The 9,481-nt window shown below is 40.7% G+C and overlaps 1 pseudogene; it reads right to left on the reverse strand.

The window, feature by feature from the left end:
* Positions 1–8,660: 8,660 nt before the first annotated feature.
* LOC138158368 (intraflagellar transport protein 20 homolog pseudogene) lies at positions 8,661–9,104 on the reverse strand (annotated as a pseudogene).
* Positions 9,105–9,481: the final 377 nt, after the last annotated feature.

Genomic DNA, 9,481 nt, shown 5'->3' on the forward strand with positions numbered 1-9,481 from the left:
TTTTATTTTTCCCAGCACTGGATCTGTTTCTCTTCTAAATTACTATGTTACATGGTGTGAAACTCCACTGTATATTTGTGTTCTTTTACACATTTCTTGAGCCTCTATTAAAATGTTTCCTACCCAAAGAGTATGATCTTATTGGGATAAAAGATCAATGACATTTAATCTTATCAACCTTCCAACCGCTATTTTTCTTGTTATGATTCCCCTCAAAATTCACCAACATGGTATGGAATCAGTTAGTTTGGAAGGATTCTTCTGACTAGATGAATCTCTCTGCATTTCATTTTTATTTTTAAATAAGAAACATCAATTCCATCAGAGGGAATAGCTGCGATTGCCTCCATCAAGTTTCCGAGTCAGCAAGGCTGCTCCCTTGATGTGCTTTACCCATCAGGGATACAAGCAAACAATGCTTGTCAAACTTGCTTCTTCTGAAGACACTCCTGTGGTCATGCCCCTCGCTTTCCATTGCCCTGGCTTGTCCTATTTAAAATTTGTAATGAAAAAAAAATAGATTCAAAAGCTGGTAATCACATGCCTTCCTTGTATAAAAACACAGCTTGTTTTTTTTATCATCAGTAACCTGTACTAGAGCAGAACTCTGACACATACATTTCAGGATAGATTAGGAATTGCCTAGTGCATTTACATAACATTAAAATCACTGTCTACATGCACAAAATAAAATGAATTTCTTCCCAAACCTTCCACGTAGCCTGGTGCTAGAGAGATTTTCATCTTCCTTTTACTTTTTCAGCCATGTTGATTTATCTTTCCTGTTCACTATTTGTTCTGTGGGTAAGAGGGTCCTGAGGAGTCTTCCTCATGCTATCTGACTGCTGGGCTTTGAATTTCAGTTTTGCAGGAGCAAAAGATACCAAAAAAATTAGTGTGGGGTGTAGCCTGTCTGATCCCCTCCCCAGCATTCCTTGCAGCTGCAGGAAGCCACCCACCAGTATTTCCAAACCACAGGCTTATGTGGGTTCTGATTTCCTCTGTTTTATGTATTCTTTTTAAAACACACATACAACCGATTGTCTTTTTAGCCAAGGAATACTATCTTCTCTTACACCTTTCTTTAATTTTTTTTTCAAGACTGGGAGAAATTATCACAAAGCTAAATCATCAGTGTCTCCACCTCAACTTGTGGTCTTTCTTCCCCACCTCCCCTCCCTCACACCCCTTCAGAGAGGGGAAGTTTGTGTCTTGGCAAAATGACCTTTTCTTCTAAAAATGCTGGTACCTTGCAATGCAAGCCTATGTCACTCCATTTGTCTTAAGAAAGCCTCCCTTCCACTGAAAGGACTTATACCTAATGATGACCGTCTCCAGTGAAAGTAAGACATTAGAGAATTAGGATGCTGCTCTCTGATCTAATGCATAGTTTAAAAAACAACAACCACCCTTATAGTCCTATATCTCATTAACTGATTTTTTTTTCACACACAATGAAAATGGCACACTACATTCCAGCACTATCAACTAATACTTTTTCTTTTTAGCATATTCTCGAGGTGTCTATGAAAAAAAATCACCAACTAGGCCTTCTAGTAATTTAATTATGTACGTATTTCAGAAGTTCAAAGGATCATAAACTTAGACTTGGGAGAAATGTTGGAGATTATTGTTTTATAAATAAGAAAGTATAAGCCAAGAGGAGTGAAATGACTTTCTCAAGGTCATATTTCTCAGTGAAATAAACAGAAAAACATCACCTCCACAGTTTTCAGGATTTAGCCCTTGCCTTGTCCACTCCTAAGTAGATCAGTAATAGAGTTGATTCCACTCAATAATGATGGCCAAGAATGACGACTGGTTCATTTTTCTTTTTACACATAGATTAAAACACAGTGACTAAATTGATTATGCATTCTTATGCTGGTCAGACTCCTTCGGCTAAGGTCAAAGGTAAAGACTAAGGCCAGAACTAGGACACCTTAGAAGAAGGCAAGGAGCATTTTGGCCACACCGTCCTATCCACAGCCATTTCCCAGTGACCCATGCATTACTGAGGTGAACTGAAGAGGTCCTTAGTTTTATCAAAAAAGACATATTCTATTAGCTGCAGAGGGTTACCGAGGTGTATGTCAATGCTCATTGGTCATGTTTGGGGCCAGAACACCAGAAGTGGATTTATTTTTGTTTCATTTTTATCAATTTTTTCCTATATCACCTTCATTTCCAAATATATCCTTTCCCCTTTCCCTGCCTAGGGAGCCATCCCCTACTACAAAGAAAAAGAGATAAAGAGAGGGGGAAAACAATTCAGCAAACCTAACCAACACATTAATCAGGTTTGAAGTCTCTGCGAAGTCATAACTTGAGTTGCCTACCTCAACATCATCTTCTGTAGGACCAAATTTGTTCATTACAATTATGCAATATTCCATTTTTTCTATTGTTGTATTGTCCATTTGGTATTGTAGACAGAGTTCATGGTGTTTTCCCATCTCTTCTTTGGTTTTCATCTATTCATATGTCTTCCTGTTCCTTTCTGTATTCTTCACATTCATCATTCCTTCCAATTCAGTAATATTCCATTGCATTCATGTACAATCATTTTGCTTATCTATTCCCTAATCAGTGGGTATTTGCTTTGTTTCCAGTTCTTTGCTACTACAAAAACATGTTGCTATAAATATTTTGATATATATGGGACCTTTTTTTTATCTTTAACCCCCTTCAGGAATATGATTAGCTGTAGGATCTCCAGGACAAAGGTCATGGACTTTGAAAAGTCTTTTTGCAGTCCCACTGCCAAGAAATAGATAAGACACTCCTAGGTTGTAAATTATGGGAAATTTGGGACCATACCAGCTTCTCATCTCCTCTTCTTTTATACTACCTGGCAGAGAGTTCTGGATTGATTAAGCCCTCCTCAAACGTGAATGTCCTCACAGAATCTACACCTCATGATGTTTTTCCAAATTTAGTCTTTTCTTAGACCTAGGATTTTGCGGGGTCAGGAGGGGTACAGAGAGAGAGAAATAAGTGTGTCAGACTCTGTAAAAAGGAGACAAAATGTGCTTTGGGCAGCATAGCACAGAGAGAATCATTTGTCCACCCTCATTGTACCACTTGAAGCCGTTTTTCCTCCTTCAGTAGGATGTCACCACCACCAACAACAAGGGTGGATCACATAAGCCAGGTGGTTCCTTTAAGTTTTTCTTCTTCCTTCTGGTGAAAGGAAGGTGTAACAACTTCTCCAAAACATTTAGGTGCAAAATCTTCAAAGCACAGAATCTAAAATTGGGTCACAATTTTGCATCTGCAATTATTTATGCATGGAAATAAGGAAGTGAGATGCCTGCCTACTGGATCTGCAGCCACAGAAGCTACTTTGAGAAATGTTTGGGGTTTTGGACTGTAGTTTATTATGTATGTTGGATAAGCCAAATACATAGGCAGAAGTACCTGAGTTCAAATCTGGCCTCAGACACTATTGTGTGATCCCAGGAAAGTCACTTAACCCTGTTTGCCTCAGTTTCCTCATCTGTAAAATTATCTGGAGAAGGAAATGACAAACCACTCTGGTACTTTTGCCAAAAAAATCCCAAAAGGGCTCACAAAGTACAGACATGACTGAAAAACAACTAAACGACAGTGTTGTCTGAAGATTGCTGAGCAAGGCCCCCAACCCAAAATAGCACTCCTTATTTCCTGTCCCAATGTCTTAAATTTCACTACTAGTGAATGTTTCCTTTAAGTTTGGAAGAATTGCTTGGCCTTCAACTATGCCTTGACAATTCACTCATTTCTGGGTAATTTCCTTATCTGTAAAACAATAGGGTTGGATTCAATGGTCTCCAAGATCCTTCCCAACTCTAACAGTCTTTAATCATCTTTGATGAATTCCTACTTCTTATGCATGGAAGATTTTGATCAGTGTGTTGGGAGGTAGCAGAGTACCAGGGAAAGAATGCTAGTTCTGATGCCAAAGGACCTAGGGTCAACTCCAACCTTTGACAATAACTACCTGTGTGACCATGGGCAACAATCAATCAATAAGCATTTATTAAGCACCTGCTATGGGTCAGGCACTGTGCAAAGTTCTTGGCAAGTCATTTAACCTTTTTGGGCCTTGGTTTCCCCATTTGTGAAACAAAGAGATTAGACTAAATCTCAATTTTAAATCTATGATCCTAGTATTCTAGAACTGGGTAATAGTGACTGAGATCTTTTCATGACCAGTCATGAATCTAGGAATCCCTTGCTAAACTGTAAATATACTTGAGAAGGAGAACACTGTCAATTCAGTTCAGCTTAACAGAAATTTTGCTAAACTTTCATCACCTAATATCCTAGCTGAGTTTTAAGACAAGAGTTGGGAATCAAGTGCCTGTAAAAAAGAAAGTCACATGGGATAGGAGTGGAGACAGAACAGTAATACCCAGATAAGAAAGGGCAGCTTATATGTCTTTCTAGGACTGGCCTTGTACACTTTGCATCATTTCTGAGTCATATTTGAATCTAGCTAAAATGCTGCCTCATTTATATATTCCAAAGCAGAAAATAAAAATAAGGGCAAATAAAGAAGTAACTAGGGTGGGCTGATGGGAACTTTGCCCCAGGGAGCTGAAATTTACAGCAAACACTAACAAATGCCATCTTGAGGAGGTGTACATCCTCATCCCTAGAAACTTCCCTTCTACCACACCTCCAGACTACTTCTCCCATCATAATAAGCTCCCAGTGTCCTAGGATTTAAGACTCTCCCCTCTGTCAGTCATACTCTAGATGAATTCCTTCCTCCATCCCTACCCTCAACTCATCCCTCCTCAAAAATAAAAAAAAAACCCTAGTTTTAATTCTGAGAGGAATATGTGTTAAAAAAATTTTATCAGAAAATGACACATATGTATTTTATGGTCAATCCTTCTGACCCAAACTAATCAATGTTCAAGATGACAAGACATCAGGGCATTTCTAGGAGGCTTGGGAGGGAATTTCTGCAGCTATCTGACCCTAGAATGACTAGGTAAGAATACACTGGGCAGAATCTGAAGTCACCTCATTTATTCATTGATTTGGGGGAGGGGAATGTATTTCAGTTAGAAAGGTAGAGTGATCAAGTAGGAGGGATAATGGATGCAGAAAATCTGAATAAAAGCTTCTACTTTTACTATGTAACGAGGTAGGTCACAATCTCTCTGAACTTCAATTTCCTTATCTATAAAAGGAGGTTTACAATAATTTTACTACCTACCTTCCAGGACAAGATAAAATAGAAAAAGCCTGCTTATAAGCTCTATGTGTGTGTTATGTCCACACACATGTATTGTGTATATATACACACATATATAATACCATTTGTTATTCTTGTAATAAATATGTATTCAGAATAAATAACATCTCTATGAGGAAGGAAGAGGTTGAATCTAAGTTCCCCATTTATTCAGAAAAAATGTACTCCAAGTTCATAGCCCTGATCCCTATGATACATGAGGTTGAATGTACGAATTCTCAAAGTGTAATATATGTATGAATTATATGTTCTATGAGTATATGTATTGTAATATATGGATAACAGAGTAGGAGTTCTCAAAATGTAATCAGCAACTGTTGTTTTGTCAACTTTTGTCAACAATCTGGTTGTATTGTTCCAAAATGCAAGGGTGAGACATGCAGGTGACCAATTGAGGTTATCCTACAACATAGGAAAAGGAGACAAGATGGGGGAAGGGGAACAGGAGGACTGTTTACTTGGCACAGTTTCCTGTTGGAAACTGAACAGTTGAGAGCTGGGAAGAAATACTGGCCACATTACTGCTGTTTGAATTTTGATTGACATGGATGGATCCCATGTCTCTTTATTCTGGACTGAGACATGGGAGGCTAACCACAGGTACAGGGAGGAAGGAAATGGGTGAGAGAAGGCGTGGAAAGCCTTGCAGAAGGAGCACAGCTGACACTCTGACCTTGCTCCATCTCCTCTTTATTTCCCTTCCCCCAACCCCTGCCAAGAGCTTCCTACCCCAATCTTCCCCTTGGGTGGCTCTCCTCAATCACCTCCATAGCAAAGATGAGGAGTCAAAGGCACTGGCCCTGGGGAGTTTTTCTTTGCTGTGGCCGGTGGGAGAGATGAAGTAGGTGATCTGTGAGCTTCTTTCCAGTTCTCCTTTACTCAGCTAAAATGCATAAGGAGTAAGAAGTCTGAGAAACACCGTTGACATATGAATGTCATGATGGAATTAGCAAGTGTGCATGGCTGTGGGTGGTAGTGTCTCTGCGTCCAAATTGATTCCACCCCCTCTCTTCACTGTAATTTCCACCTTTGTTTCATAACATTTGTGTCTGCCTTTTTTGAGATATTCTGGTTAAAAAGTGTCAAATTCATGTCATCCTTTATTTTTATAACCTTCTCTAGCTCCCATTAAAAATAGCTTGGGTCAGGGTGGCTAGGTGGCACAGTGAATAGAGCACCGGCCCTGGAGTCAGGGGGACCTGAGTTCAAATCTGGCCTCAGACACTTAACATAAAAACTAGCTGTGTGACCTTGGGCAAGTCACTAACCCCAACTGCCCTCCAAAAAAAGCAAAAAAAAAAATATAGTTTGGGTCAAATATTTGTAAACATTTGTGCTCCCAGTTCCAACCTCTGATAGCCATCATCCAGGTCATTCTTGGAGATATTCAAACGAGTGGTAAGTAATTTAAAGGACTGGATATGTCAATGTATTGTACTGTCTATACCAGGAGGAGGGGCAATTATCTGGATACTTTAGATATACTTTCAATCTTGCTTTGAGTGACTGAATAAATAAATAAAGCATTAATTAAGCACATACTATATGCAAAGCACTGTCCTAAGTGCTAACTCTACAAATAGAAAAGAGTCTCCAAACTCAAGGAGTTCATGTTCTGATGAGGGAAACAACACATATGGAAGTTTTCAGCTCCAAGTCAGATTGAAAAGTACCATGAACCTTAGGGTAGAACAGCAAAGCAAATGCTAATGTGTCTTCATTAATGTCATTTCCACTTATCATGTCAGTTTCTGAGGTTGGTCTGAGAGAAAAGGGGTAGTTTGAACCCAGACTGACTATGAACAAAACTTGAATTAATCTGATTTGACTCAACATCTTGGCTATATAGATACAGTCACAGAAACTATTCCTCCTACCAGGGCCAGCTAAATTCAGCCTTGAAACTTTTGAGGATGAAACTGTCAGTGCTGAACACTTGTTCTCTAAGACTCAAACTCCCAATGAAGCCACAACAGACTCAGAGCCTTATGGAAGCATGATCTAGACTTCAGAGAAAACCTTCAGAAGATCCCCTTCTCCATCCCTGAATCTTCTCTGGAACTTTCTATGGTTCTACTCTGAAGACTGGAAAACTAGTCTTACAGATGGATGGAAGACTGTGGGTATACTAAGAAGTAAGGGGTGGCAGGAACACTAACCACACCCATCTGACGCTATGGCTAGCTAGGCACCATTTGGCTGAGATCACAGGGGCTAGAGACCTTTGATAAATCCTGTCCTTTACCTGTTTCCTCAGTTTGTCTCGGGTTCATCACTCTGTGGTTGTTTATCTCTTCATTTACTGATCTATGCTCCCAGTACTGAATCCACTCCCTCCTCAATCGAAGAACAATTGTATCTTGGGTTCTAGTCTAAGAGGTCCTCCCCATCTTTGGGGGAATAAGAAACATACACAGAGTGCACAAGTAGAAGTCAAGTAAGGAACAATCTGATTTCCACACAGGAAAGGGAACGATAAACAAACAAGAGTCATTGAATGGTTACAAACAGTTGAGAATATTTAAGCCTTGTTGGAAAATTTGCAACAGATTTGCTCCTTAGCTATTTGACATTTCACCTCCACTGAGAACAGACCAATTAATTCCAAGTGGATTCTTTTTCTCCAGTCCCCCTCTCTGTGGATGAGTCATCCCTAAAACTGTTTCTATTCCAATTGCTCTGGTAACTGATACCCCATTGCTTAGGAACCCCGGATGGAAAAGACACCAGTTGTCTGTCATGAAGGCTTGTACCAAGAGAAAACAAATGCAGGATGCAACCACATCTTAGACACAGGCTTAGGAAGGCACAAGGTCTTAGCTTGCAATCCAGTGAGGGTAAGAGCCTCCTCCAACAAACCCTCCAAAACTCCCAGCGTCATCCTTCCACCTCAAGGCCAGAAGGAAGAAGAAGCAGTTATTACTGCCCTTTTCTACATCCCTGGAATTTCAGCTAAGCAACCAATTAAGAGTCTTCATTGCTATAGAGGCAGCAATGCTTCCACCGTCAAGTTGGGAAATAGGAAGGATACAGCCCCTCCATCACATCTCAAAAGAAGTGATACACCCTCATTCCTTTTTTTTCTAGAAATAATAATTTATTGCTTTATTCCTTTCAAAGTGGTAGGTGCTTCAAAAAAAAGGACTGGTGTTTACAAAGATAGCAGAGTCCAGAGACTGACAACACAGGAGAGTCCACAGCCAAAGATGGTCAGCTCTGCTGTCCTGGCTTCTGCACAGGCAGGTCCTGGTTCCTGTCACCTGGCTACAATCGGGCAGGATTCTAAAAAAAAAAGGTGGTTATTGCCTTTCAAGAAGACATATACTTGTTACAATCCCAAACTGCATATATGCACACGCGGTCATCAAGTTTATTGGAATCAGGGGGTGGGGGGTTGGAGGGGTTTTTTTGGTCTTTTTTTAATGGGGATTTTACTGTAAAAATCAGTTTATTTATGAAAACTATATTGGTCAATAAATTCATTTTGTTCTGCTTCTACTTTACACGAAGCTTCTATTCAGCCCGATTCCTTTCCAGCTGCATTTTCTTCTCTGCTATCAGAGCTTGGATCTGCTGCTGCTGCTGGGCTTCCCTTTGCTTTGCTATGGATGGGAGCAAATTGCGCGCTGCAATTGCCTTCATCTATCTTCTCCCTGTCGGCTTCTTTTGCGCGTTGGTCAACAAGCTCAATGAAGCCACCTGCAGTTTTCTGAAATTGGCCGATTTTGTCCACAAAGCCCTTGCATGCCTCCTTTCGTTCTATGGTCTGCTGAGTGACCTCAGGGTCCAAGACTCGAAGTGTGTTCAGCTCCTCTAAGTGCAGCCCTGCGTCGCCCAGGATGGCTTTGGCCATGGCTGACGCGGGAGCCCGCCGCATTGCGGGGCGGGCGCGGGTGACGGCGGCTCCGCGCTTCGGTCCGTGGCTGACTCCGCAGCCCGCTCCCGCCTCTGCAACGAGGAGTATGAGGATTTTATATTTGTCCACTCCCCTCATCCCTACCCCCCCACACACACACACACCCAAGATTTCTAGAGCATTGTTATCATCTGGGAAATTATATGGGGACAGTTGCATGGCCCCATGCCATTATGCATCGATTACCAGTTTTCTGTGGCTAAACTCTCAAACTTTTTTATGGAGTAACAGTATTTTCTGTCTCTCCACTGCTTGAAAACTGTTACGCTGCGAGCTGGGAAATCTTGTCTTCCGCTTACTCAAGCCCTCACTGA

Source organism: Petaurus breviceps, unplaced genomic scaffold (genome assembly GCF_028583685.1).
Source record: "Petaurus breviceps papuanus isolate PSGF00001 unplaced genomic scaffold, PetGlider_PUasm1.0 174, whole genome shotgun sequence".
NCBI lineage: Eukaryota > Metazoa > Chordata > Mammalia > Diprotodontia > Petauridae > Petaurus > Petaurus breviceps.